The sequence below is a fragment of the Vigna radiata genome, chromosome 7 (assembly GCF_000741045.1).
Source record: "Vigna radiata var. radiata cultivar VC1973A chromosome 7, Vradiata_ver6, whole genome shotgun sequence".
NCBI classification, from domain to species: domain Eukaryota; kingdom Viridiplantae; phylum Streptophyta; class Magnoliopsida; order Fabales; family Fabaceae; genus Vigna; species Vigna radiata.
Window position 1 is genome coordinate 11,578,048 of NC_028357.1, and position 13,047 is coordinate 11,591,094.

Genomic DNA, 13,047 nt, shown 5'->3' on the forward strand with positions numbered 1-13,047 from the left:
TTTTAAAATCTCACAAGCTTAATAATTTTTTTATTTTTTATAACCATCCACTCCATTTGTTTCTTGTTTTTTTTTTTATAAATGTGGATTAATTTGCTTATAAAATTATGTATTTGGTTCAGTATTAAATAATATTACAAACAGGCTTAATTCGTGTTAGTGAGACACAAGTTCATTGTTAAGATGTTGTGGGAGTCATGGACGACTTAAGAGCTTTGAAAATGAAATCATGAAAGTAAAGGATGAGTTTTTTTTTTTGTTAATGTTGAAATCGTCGAGGTCAAATATGACTTCCACGAGGATTAACTTTAATTAATCACACATTTACTTTGTCATTAAGCTGAATTCGTGCGGTGATTGGGAGAATTCTTCCGAATTAAAGTTACAATGAAGTCGTCCAAGTGGTTGACAACTTTTGCCCAACTGAAGGTGTGTCGCTAGTAACCGACTTTTGAAAATTAAAATTGCACCAAAGTCATGCTTAGCTCTAGCAATTTCAATGTATATGGTTTTTAACTAAAGTCGTCCTTTGGTATGGCAATTAAATTTTCACTGAAGTTCTGTCTGCAGGAGGCGACTTTAGTGTTTTTTTTTTTTGCATGTGTATTTCTAAGAAGTAGAAACAAATGACTGATTTGATCCGATCTAGGCGACTTTAGTGTTTTTTGAATTTGATTCCTCCTGTGACATTAACAAAGAAAATCATAAAAGAACGCGAAAAATGGAGATGTCGCAATCTAGCAGATTAATAAGTCAATGAAGATTCGTGACAATTATTTCAAACTTTGATAAAAATCAATGTCCTATGACAAGAACCAAGAGAATATTTTCTTTGATGAATTCAAATTCATATAATGAATATAAAAAATTTTACATTTATATTTAGTGGAAGTATATAGAGACCATAAGTGTTTAAACAAAGTATCCAAAAGAAGGGGTAAAGACACTAGGCCACAAATATAACTCAAAAATGCAGTTTGTAGACGGGAATGCTCCCCCAACGAGAGTAGCTCTTTTAGCGAGAGTGCTCGTCCAACAACACAACTTTAGAAAAAAAAAACCTTTGTTTGGCAAACCAAGTCACTCAACGAGTTTACAAAATAAAAGAAAAATTACAAGCATTTTTTTAAGTGCCAAATTATAATTCAAGTGTGATCCAAGTCATGATCTTTATTTTCTTTGAGTTCCCAGTTGCATGGAGCATCATGAGCCTTAAGGAGATTTGTTCTTCCATGCTTTTGCTCCTTGACCTTATTACTGGTCCTTTGAATTGCAATGACTCCTCTCAATTACTTCCTGTATAGGATCAAGAGATGGTCCTACATCATTCCCTCCTTGAAGATAATTTGTCCTCAAATTTGTACCTATTACAAATGGAGACAAGTCATTATATTGAAACTAAAACTCTCTCTATGATCTTTAGATATATAGATAAACACTATAAGAATTATCAATAATTTTCTTAATAACTTGAAATGGAACTTATCCTCTAGGTAGGAGTTGAAATTTATTTTAGGAAAGAAACATTTCCTTTCTAAAGTGAACCTACACCAAATCTTCGAGATCAAACTTAATCTTTTTTCTCCCTTGGTTAGCCTTAATAGCTAACTTCTCAATATTCTTTTCTATTTGTGCCTTCAGTTTCTTATGCAACTTTCTAACAAAAGTAGCTTTGGCAAGACCGTCTTTGCTATTCATAGAATGAATATTGGGCAAAGAAAAAAATTTAAGAGAGTTAGAGGATTAAAACCATAAATTACCTCAAATGAAGACATATAAGTAGTAGAATGAACAACCCTATTAGAAGAAAACTTCACATGAGGTAACCAATCCTTCCAAGTTCACAAATTCTTATTTACAAAACATCTAAGGAGTTGAGAAAAAGTTTTACTTATCACTTCAACTTATCCATTCCTTCAACAATGAAAAGTTGTAGAAAACAGAAGTTTTGTACCTTACTTGTCCTATAAGTTATAAAGAAGACAAGTTGTGATTTAAACCTATTATATGCTCAACATTTTCTTTTGAATGTCAAAGAATTCTAAGTGCGGGAAATCACAAAAAAACTTCAAGATATTTTTTAACATCATTGAAAAAGGGGAAAACGCTGATAAGAGAAGAAGATGAACTTGAAGACAAGTTTTGATGATGATAATAAATGAAGAAAAGTTTATGTCTTATTGATGATGATAATTTATGGAGAACTGTTGAAGAGTTAAAGAATACTTAGATTCAAGAGTGATTTATGGAGAAACATTAAAGACTTAAGAGTTGTTTGGATTCAATAGTTACATTAAAGACTAAATGTTAAAGACTTAAAAATTTAGTTGTTGAAGCCATGTGATCTTTGTATATTAACTAAGATAGGAGAACTAGAAGGTCACAAGTAAAAAGGTAAAACCTAAGTAGCAAAGTATTGAGAATGTTTTGAGTTTTATTTTTGCAATGCTCACTGAATAATAGATCATTCTTAGTAATAATTTATTATTGCAGAGAGAAATTATTTTCATAATCATCGAAGTCTTTATTATGAAAGTCTTTATTAAAGGGGAGAAAATATTCTTAACATCTTAAGGCCTAGGTTCAATAGTAATTTAAACATGTTATATGCTTAACATTTTCTTTTGAATGTCAAAGAATTCTAAGTGCGGAAAATCACACAAAGACTTCGTGATATTTTTTATCATCATAAAAAAGAGAGAGATTGTTGGATAAAGAAGAAGATGAATATCTTATTCTCAAAAGACAAGTAAAGTTTTGATGATGATAATAAATGAAGAAAAGTTGAAGCCTTATTGATGATGATCATTTCTGGAAAATTGTTGAAGATTTAAATAATGCTTAAATTCATGAGTGGTTTATGGAGAACTATTGAAGACTTCAGCAATGCTTGGATTTAATAGTTACATTAAAGATTGAAGTTTAATCAAAGCTATATAAATTTAGTTGTTGAAGCTATGTAATTTATGTATATTAATTAAAATAGGAAAACTAGAAGGTCACAAGTCAAAAGGTTGAACCCAAGCAATAAAGCTATGAGAATACTAAAAGGGGATTATTTTTGAAATACTCATTATAATAATCAATTATTCTTAGTGATAATTGATTATTTTAGAGAAAAAATATTTTGGAGAAATACTAAAGGAATAATTGATTGTTGCTTATAATACAATGAAAACCATTATACTTGAGTAGTTGCATATGTATGGACCCGAAGCACTAGGAACAAAACACTACAAGGGTTATTTTCAAATCCATAAACGCATTCTAGATTCACAATTTGGAAATGTAGTATGGATTGTAGAGTTCAAAATTCATAATTATACTTCTATATTGTGTATTTTAGAATACATTTTTGGATTGTGTATTATGAAATTCATTTTTAAATTTAGAAATATAAAATGAATCACACAACCTATAAATATATCTTGAATTACACAATTCAAATTCATAATTATATTTATGGATTAGGTGTTTTTGAAACAACTTATGGATTAATCCATAAGTTAAAATAACAAAGTGGGATTGCAAAACATAGATTTCTTGTAGTGTGATGCCTTATTATATTGCATAACATGGAAGTCAATCCCCATTATCACTATAAATTGTATGATTTCAAAGGTTACAACTAATTCCCAAATCATATGATCCATAACTTTGCTAAATATAAAATCATCATTCAAAAATGTAAATCTAAAAATAACTTGAAAATCAATGTAGCCTCCATGGTTACTTAAATCATTTGATTTGAAAAACTTACTCAAAAAAGTTAACTGACTTCAACATTTATAAAAATTTCACATCCAACAATAATCTTTGAAAGTTTGATGTCCAAATCAATAACTCACAAGTAAAGCTGTAAAAACGTGTAACCCAGCCCGACCCGGCCTTGCCCACCACGGGTTGGTCACTTAGTGAGCCAACCCAACTTGGCTCATTTATTAGCGAACCAGAAAATTTTGACCCCAGCCGGACCAACCCAACCCACCACGGGTTGGTGGGTAAATGGGTTGGCTCACTGGCTCACTTAATTAGAATATTTTTTAAATAAAAAAAAATTACAAACTTTCTATAATTCAAATCTAAACAAATTTCACTCCCAACATGGGTGTTTAATTAATTTTGGGAATAGGAACCTTAAATAATTTTTTCAAGCAAAAAAAAATGATACATATCTGTTTATAAAATTAGGTAAGTGGATTGATGGGCAACCCGGCCCACCATGGGTTCAACCCGCATGAGCCGGGTTTAAAAAAGCCGGGTTGAAATTTGACCCGTATGAAAAAAATACAAATTTTTCAAACCCAACCTAGCCCGAACCCGTGGTGGGCCGGGTTGGCCTGCGGGTTGTGACCCATTTTGACAGCTCTACTCATAAGTAAGGGCATCAATGGAGGACAATAATGTTGAAATAAAGGGGTTGAGTTCAAGAGGGGTGTGAATTAATCCTCTAAAAAAAATTTAAATTTTATAATGAGAAAAATCTTTATTGAATCTTTAAACGAATGATTAGTGATATAGATAGTGTATTCAAACACACTAGTAATTAGAAGAAATTTTTCAAAACAAATATCAAAGAAATTTTTTTAAAACAATAAGAAAATATTATGGTTCACTTTAACTGGAGCTACTTTATTTGCCTAGTCACACCAATATATATTTCAAATTTTTCAATCACATAAGAAAAACATGAAAGGAAAACAAACAAAAAACAGTGTTGAACCTACAAAACTTGATTTAACCCTTTGTAATGCCATATTACAAGATGTACTTGGAAATCCAAACAAAACGTAGAAATATAGTTGTTACAATAGCAACGATCAACCAAGTGAAAGATTAGGTTCTTTGCATGAAAACTCCAAAAAGATATAAGGACTCAATTTTAACTCCCTAGGGCAAAAGGATTTTTGAAAAATTAAACTTGATTACATTAATTTTGGTTTAGAAATTAGAGAGAAATATATATATGACCCACTTTTGAGAGGTGTAATAAATTAAAATAGAACAATCCCTCCATAGCACAAAAAACTCTCTGTATTTTTAATAAATTAAAATGATACTTTAGTATATTAAAATAATTATTAATTTATTTTATCCAATTAGTATTTTAATTAATTAAAATTGTAAATTTATAGGAGATTCACCTTATAACTTTCATTTATTTGTCTTCCTTATATACGTGTCAGCATTGATGATGTAATAAACTGAAAGATATTATAATAAGCTAATTTGAGAGAATCAAGCAAATCCTTATTATTACGTAAAGGCAGCTATACTAACCCTCTCCCTTAAGTTGGAGAATAAATATATTCTAGATATTGCTTTATTAACATGTGAGCCAATTGGTTTTTAGATTTGAAATATGGTAGGCTAATAATCTTGTTACCTAGGTTTTGCTTGATAAAATTTCTATCTATGTTGACATGCTTAGTTCACTCATGCTATATGGGATTTTAAGACATTTCAATAGTTGATTGGTTATCATAATATAGCTTCAAGGTTGACTTTGGTTTGTATCCTTAACTATGTCATTAACCTTCTAATTCATATTAATTCCCAAATCCCATTTGCCATGCCTCTCCATTAGGATTTTGTGCTCAATCTTGAGACTTTCTTTTGTTTTTTGCTCCTTCATGTTACCAAGTGTCCACCCACTAGAGTAAGGTATCCTATTGTGGACTTCTTATCTTGTTTTGTCCCAACTCAATCAAAGTCTAAGTACCCTTCTACTACTAGATGATTTCTTCTTTTTTTAGTATAATAACTCTTCTACTTCTAGATTATTGTTCTTTGAGTATAATAACCCTCTTCGTGGTAAAGACTTTAAATGCCTAAGTATTCTTGTCCTTACCTCCATATGTTCTTCCCTTAGGTTTTACATGTGTTGGCTCACCACATTAACTGCATACGTAATGTATGGTCAAGTATGTGAGATATAAATAAGTTTTCCCATTAATCTTTAATATTTCTCTCGGTATACTGGTGTTGGGTCATTAGTCTCCACAAATTTCAAATTTTGAGGAATAAGTGTCTTTGTGGATGTGCAGTCAAGTAACCCTACTTCCGACAGAAGATCTAGTACATACTTTCTTTGAGAAACAAAAATTTCCTTCTTGGGATCTTACAATCTCTATTCCAATAAAAAATTTATTCCCCCAAGATTCTTCATTTCAAATTCAGAGTTAAGATGCTCTTGAATTTTAACAATCTCCTCAAAGTCATATCTGATGATTATCATATCATTTATATAAATTATCATAGTTGTGAGTTCTTCTTTCCTCCTTTTTAAAAAAAATAGTATGATCCACATTGCTTTCTTGATATCCATATTTCTTCATTACCAAACTAAACTACCCAAACCATGCTCGAGGTGATTATTTCAAACCATATAAGGTCCTTTTATTGAGATTGTATATCCCGGTGAGATGTCCATATACACTTTTTCTTCTAAGTCACCATGTAGGAAAGCATTTTTCACATCTAGTTGATGTAAAGGCCAATCTAAATTAACAACTAAAGATAGTAACACTCAAATGGTATTAAGCTTTGCAATAGGAGAAAATGTATCTCGATAATGTACTCCATATGTCTGCATATACCCTTTAGCTACTAATCTAGCTTTGTATCTCTCAATAGACCCATTTGGTTTATATTTTATGGAAAAGACCCACTTACATCTACTTATTCATTTCTCTTTCGGTAAATCTAAGAGATTCCAAGTGTTATTATTTTTTGTTTCCTCTCGAATAGCTTGAGTCTACCTTTTTATCTTTGAAATCTTTTTGTACTTAAGTAGGTACTGACTCAGTGAAAAAGTTATGTATAAAAGCTTTAAATGAATTTGATAGTCTTTTAGTAGTAAAAAGAGTTTGTCATAGATGTTTTGTTCTCTTTCCTTACATTTATGGAGAGTATCTAATTTAAGGCTTGCCTTTATTGGTCTTGAAAGACAATTTATACTTACTTGAAGTGTTAGAAAATTAGTCTGAGAGGTAACACTTACCTAGATATCCTTAGAAGACTCATTAGTGGGTATAGAGGGAGGAGGAGAATGTTGTGTAATTTCATGTTACATGATTACATTTGGGAAAATTTCATGATCCATTTGGCACGCATCCTCATTTTGTAAATTCATCCCATTATTTTCTCTTAACTATTTTTCACTAGAACTTTTAGCACCTCTATATGCATCAATTAACTCCTTTTATTTACATTGGCTCTTTTGGGTACCTCTGTAAATTTTCCACCAACACCTACTTCATCTTCACCATACTTCTCCCCCTAAGGATGAGAATAGGTGGTATAGTAAAAATCAGTGTCCACAAACGACATATGCATGGTGACATATGTTTATTAAGTAAGTGGATCACAACAACGATGTTGAGATTGTTGACAACACAATTTCTATATCAATCTAGTTTTTGATCATGACAACACATTGTTTAATAACATGCATATGTTGTTTGTTGTTTTTACATGTTCTTATGCAAAGTGATTTTATATCTGTGAACATGATTATGTAATGTGTTGCATGTTCCTATGTTGATTGATTGATATATATCTGGAACGTGTTTACAAGCTTTATGTGTTGTGTGCTACACATCATTTCATATGTTTTACTGCACATATTTTAAACCTGAAAACCATAAGCACTTTTATGAACTTATAACTGTATGACAAAGTTCTAGTGCAGTCAACTACATTATTAATGCATTCGACTATGCTAAAATCTTTATGCAGATTTTGAGAATCAGTGCTCTGTGTATTTTTGAGAAGAAAAGAATTTCAAAATGTTTTACTTGGTTGAAGTCGACTATGTGTTTCACACATTCGACTGTATATGTTATCTGAATTGGAATTCATTTATGCTCTTGCAGTCTAACGACTATATTTTTACAAGTTAGTTGAGCATTAATGACTTGGTCAACTGTATTAAATGTGTTTTTTTTTTTGTTGACTGAAAGCTACTTGGTTGACTGATCTGTTATAATTGTCATAATACAGTCGACTGAGTTAGTAGCGTATTTGACTGAGAATCTGACTGTATAACACAAATCTATAAATAAGCTGCACACAAGTTTGTTTAGAAAACTTTTGATGAAATGATAACTTTCATTTTTGTTTCAGATTTCTCTCAGCTCCAAGAATTCTCCAAGAAGACGGTGGTGATCTTTCTTGAACGAGATTTAAAGAGGAGATTTTCTACACTTACATTTGCTTATCATTATCTGCACAAGGAAGGTGCTTCTGTGTGATCGTGTTGAAGGCTTGGCATCCTATGAAGACTGCTGAATTGTTTGTAAGGCTTGGCATTTATGAAAACCGCTGGATTTGGACCTGTTGTGATACAGGGGGATATTTCACTTTGAGGATTGTTCAAAGTGGTGATGTAGATTGTAGAAGAAAGGATTCTTGCTGCAATTCTGGTTTTGTTCTGCAGCTATAATTTGGTTTTGGGTTAGAGAGGAGATTTATATTTTTGACGTTGAGGTCTTCTATAAATTCCTTGTTGTAAAACTGCAACCATTATAGTGCATTTGCTTCCTGGGTGGAAGGACACAGGATGTAGGCATTATTGGCCAAACCAGTATAAAAACCTATGTTTGCATGCATTTTTATGTTGCATACATTTTTTGATTGCTTGCATTTCAAGAAAGTTCAAAAAGCTTTTTACTTTATTTTCAAGATTGCGAAAAGAATCTATTTTTGATACAACACAAATTCACCCCCCTCTTGGTGTAAAAAGAAGCCTACCTATTTTCCAACAATTGGCACCAGAGCTGGTTTTCATAAGATATTTGAAAAACTAGTCGACTCTATTTTTCTTTGATTCGACTATACAAACCTGGGGATGGCTTCTGTTTCGCATTCAAAAAAACTTATGATTTCAAAATTGATTTTGTATCTGCACTTTGCAATAAGAAGTCAAAGTCTGTTACTGATGGTTTCTATGAATCTTTTGAAACAGGAAACTTGGAATACAAGGCAACTCGAAATAAAGAATCTTGTTTAGAAATGCAAAGATCAATCTTGATGGATAACAAATTTACAAAGTTTCTGAAAAGGAAGGATGAACAAAGCTTCCTAGTTGATGCCAAGAAGGCCAAGACTAAAGAAGAATCGACTATGATGGCAAAATCCAGAATTATCAAAACTGATATGAAACAACTGTCCAAAAGTTCTACGTGGTATCTCGACAGTGACTGCTCGAGACACATGACTGGAGATCCTGCAAAGTTCTCAGATATTTCCTTACGGGCCATGTCACGTATGGTGATAACAACAAAGGAAGAATCATCGGTATAGGTAAAATAAAAACTCCTTCATCTTATGAAATTAAAAATGTCTTACTTGTTGAAAGGTTAAAACACAATCTGCTCAGCATTAGCCAACTATGCGACAATATAAAGATCATGTTTGAGCCCAAATATTGTTTGATCAGCGACAGAACAACTGATGAGTTACTTCTTGTGGGAAAAAGGTTGAACAACATTTATATAATCGACCTCACAGACAACTCATTCGACTTCGTTATATGTCTGATGGCTAAAGAAGAAAATTCTTGGCTTTGGCACAAGAGATTCGCTAACATCAGCATGAATCAACTAAACAAACTAGTCTCCAACAAATTGGTAAATGGTTTGCCCAAAATCTGATTCACTACTGACAGATTATGTGATGCATGCCAAAAAGGGAAGCTGACCAAATAACCTTTCAAGAGTGAAAGAGAGATGTCAACTAAGAAACCTTTGCAATTACTTCACATGGACCTTTTCGGACCATCAAGAATAAAGAGTCTTAGAGGAAATTCATATGGACTAGTCATTGTTGATGACTACTCAAGGTACACATGGACTTACTTCATTGCAGCTAAAAATGACACGCTCAAAGTCTTCAAGAGATTTGTTGTGGTTGTTCAAAACGAGATGGATCTTAAGATTAAGGCTATCAGAAGTGACCATGGAGGAGAATTTCTCATAACTTCTCAGCACCTAGAACTGGGATCTTAAGAATTTGATGATTACCTTGCAGAAATGGGAATTGCTCATAACTTCTCAGCACCTAGAACCGTACAGCAGAATGAAGTTGTTGAAAGGAAAAATAGAGCTCTTGAGGAGTTGGCAAGATCTATGCTGAATGACAGAGACATGCCAAAATATTTCTGGGCAGATGTTGTAAGTACTGCATGTTATGTGCTAAATAGAACTATCATAAGGTCTATATTAAAGCTTACTCCCTATGAATTGTTGAGAGGAAGAAAGCCAAACATTTCACATTTGAGAATCTTTGGAAGCAAATTTTTTGTGCTGAATAATGGCAAAACAAACCTTAGGAAGTTTGACTCCAAAGAAGATGAAGCTATTTTCATAGGATATTTCTTAAACAGCAAAGCTTACCGTGTTTACAACAAAAGAACTATGAATGCTGAGGAATCCATTCATGTTGCCTTTGATGAGTTCATCATGGCTCCAAATTACTCTGAACAAGTCAAGAACTCGGTTGAAGAAGGTGAAAATTCTAATGAAGAAGAAGAATTGCTTGAAGAATTCATTGAAAAAGAGGTCAATACTGAACATGTTGACAAAGAAGATGATATTGAACAAGTCCACTGTCCCATAACATAATCGACTAAAGTATGGAAAATACCAAGAAATGTTTCAACAGAACACGTCATTGGTGATATCTCTAGAGGAGTATCCACGAGAAGGCAATTGAATTAGTTCTGCATGAATGTTGCATATGTATCCAAAATCGAGCCTAAGAAAGTAGAGGAAGCATTGAATGATGAAAATTGGATGATGGTCATGTAAGAAGAGTTGAACCAATTCAAAAGAAACAATGTATGGGAACTCACACCTAGAAGACTTGAGCTACAAGTTATAGGTACAAAATGGGTATTTTGGAGCAAAATGGATGATTCTGGTGAAATCATAAAGAACAAGGCAAGATTAGTTGTCAAAGGCCACTATCAGGAAGAGGGAATCGACTATGACGAAACTTATGCTCCTGTAGCCAGATTGGAAGCAATAAGGATACTTCTTGCTATTGCATCTACAATGAAATTCAATCTGTATCAGATGAATGTCAAGAGCGCTTTCTTAAATGGGTATATTAAGGAAGAAGTATATGTTGAACAGCCACCAGGATTTGAAGATTTTGAAAATCCTGATCATGTTTACAAACTGAGAAAAGCCTTGTATGGACTAAAGCAAGCACCAAGATCTTGGTATGAACGGTTGAGTGAATTTCTCATAAGGAAATGGTTCTCAAGAGGAAAGATTGACTCAACTCTGTTTATTAAGAGTTCAAATGAGGACAGTTCAAATCTATATTGATGATATAATTTTTGGTTCAACTAATCCTATGCTGTGCAAAGAGTTTTCAAAAATTATGCAGGAAGAATTTGAAATGTCTATGATGGGAGAACTGACATACTTTCTTGGTCTACAAGTCAAGTAAACCAGAGATGGAATTTTCATTCATCAATCCAAATACTATAATGACTTGCTGAAAAGATTCAAAATGTTGGACTGGAAAGATGCTGCAACTCCTATGGCAACCAACTGTTACTTGGATATTGATGAGGCTGGAAAAAATGTTGACTAGAAAATGTATCGAGGTATGATTGACTCTCTACTTTATCTTACTGCTAGTATTCCTGACATAATGTACAATGTTTGTCTCTGTGCTAGATTTCAATCTGCACCTAAAGAATCACGCTTAACTGCTGTAAAAAGAATTTTGAAATACCTCAAAGTTACCAAAGGCCTAGGACTATGGTATCCGAATGGTACAAACATCTTTCTGACTGGTTACAGTGATTCTGATTTTGGAGGTTGTAAACTAGACAGAAAAAGCACTAGTGGCACATGTCACTTACTTGGATCATCAGTGATCTCTTGACATTCAAAGAAACAAGCTTGTGTGGCATTATCTATCACAGAAGCTGAGTACATAGCAGCTGGAAGTTGTTATGCACAATCTCTTTGGATAAAGAGTCAATTAAAGGATTGTGGTATACAATTAGACAACATACCTCTAAAATGTGATAGTACCAGTGCTATAAACTTAACAAAGAATCCTATTTTGCATTCAAAAACTAAACACATTGAAATAAGGCATCATTTCCTTTATGATCATATCCTTAAAGGTGAAATCATAATAGAATATGTTGATACCTTACATCAGTGGGCTGACATTTTCACAAAACCTCTGAATAAAGAGAGTTTTTTATAATTTGAAATGAATTAGGTATTCTAAATAATAGTAGTATAACCTAATTGATTAATTCGACTGTATTCTGATTGAATTCAATTATGCTTAATCTGTTACGCATCTTTACATTTTGACTTCTGTTACTATTGACTATATTTCTTGCTTAACTAAAATGCTTGATCTGGAAAAGATCATTGAAAGTTTTGCACGAAGAACATTGTTTTTGGAACTACAAGTGGAATTCAACAACCTTGGAAAACAATGTATTCGACTGGAGAAATACAACAATCGACTGATCTATAACAGGGTTATAAATTCCAATTTTGGAATTTGGTTTTTCTTTCTTTGATTGCTTACTCTTATGATCTGCTATTATCTCTTATATAAATTGATTTTTACATATCCTATTTGAGACAATATTGTGAGATTGTTCATTGTATCATTGCATGACTAAGTTGTTTAATATCTTATCTTTGATACAAATTTGTACTATGCTACTTTGTATACTCTGTTATACTGCGTTGTGCATCTGATCTAACTTTGATATCCATGCATAATGACAGGGGGAGTATCACATTTTACACATTTGTATTTCACATGCCTGCATTTCAGGGTGTTACCAATAAAGGAGTATTGGTAAAACCTGAAGACAAGTTTTGATGATGCTGCAGAATTGTAATTTTTGTTTGTAATAGGAGAAAATTTAAAAGCAACTTGTAGTATCTTGAATGTAGTAGGAAAATAATTAATATTGTAATTTCTACTGTTATAATCGATTATGGACATGCTGTAATCGATTATCATATGCTTTTGAACTACAATAATCGATTA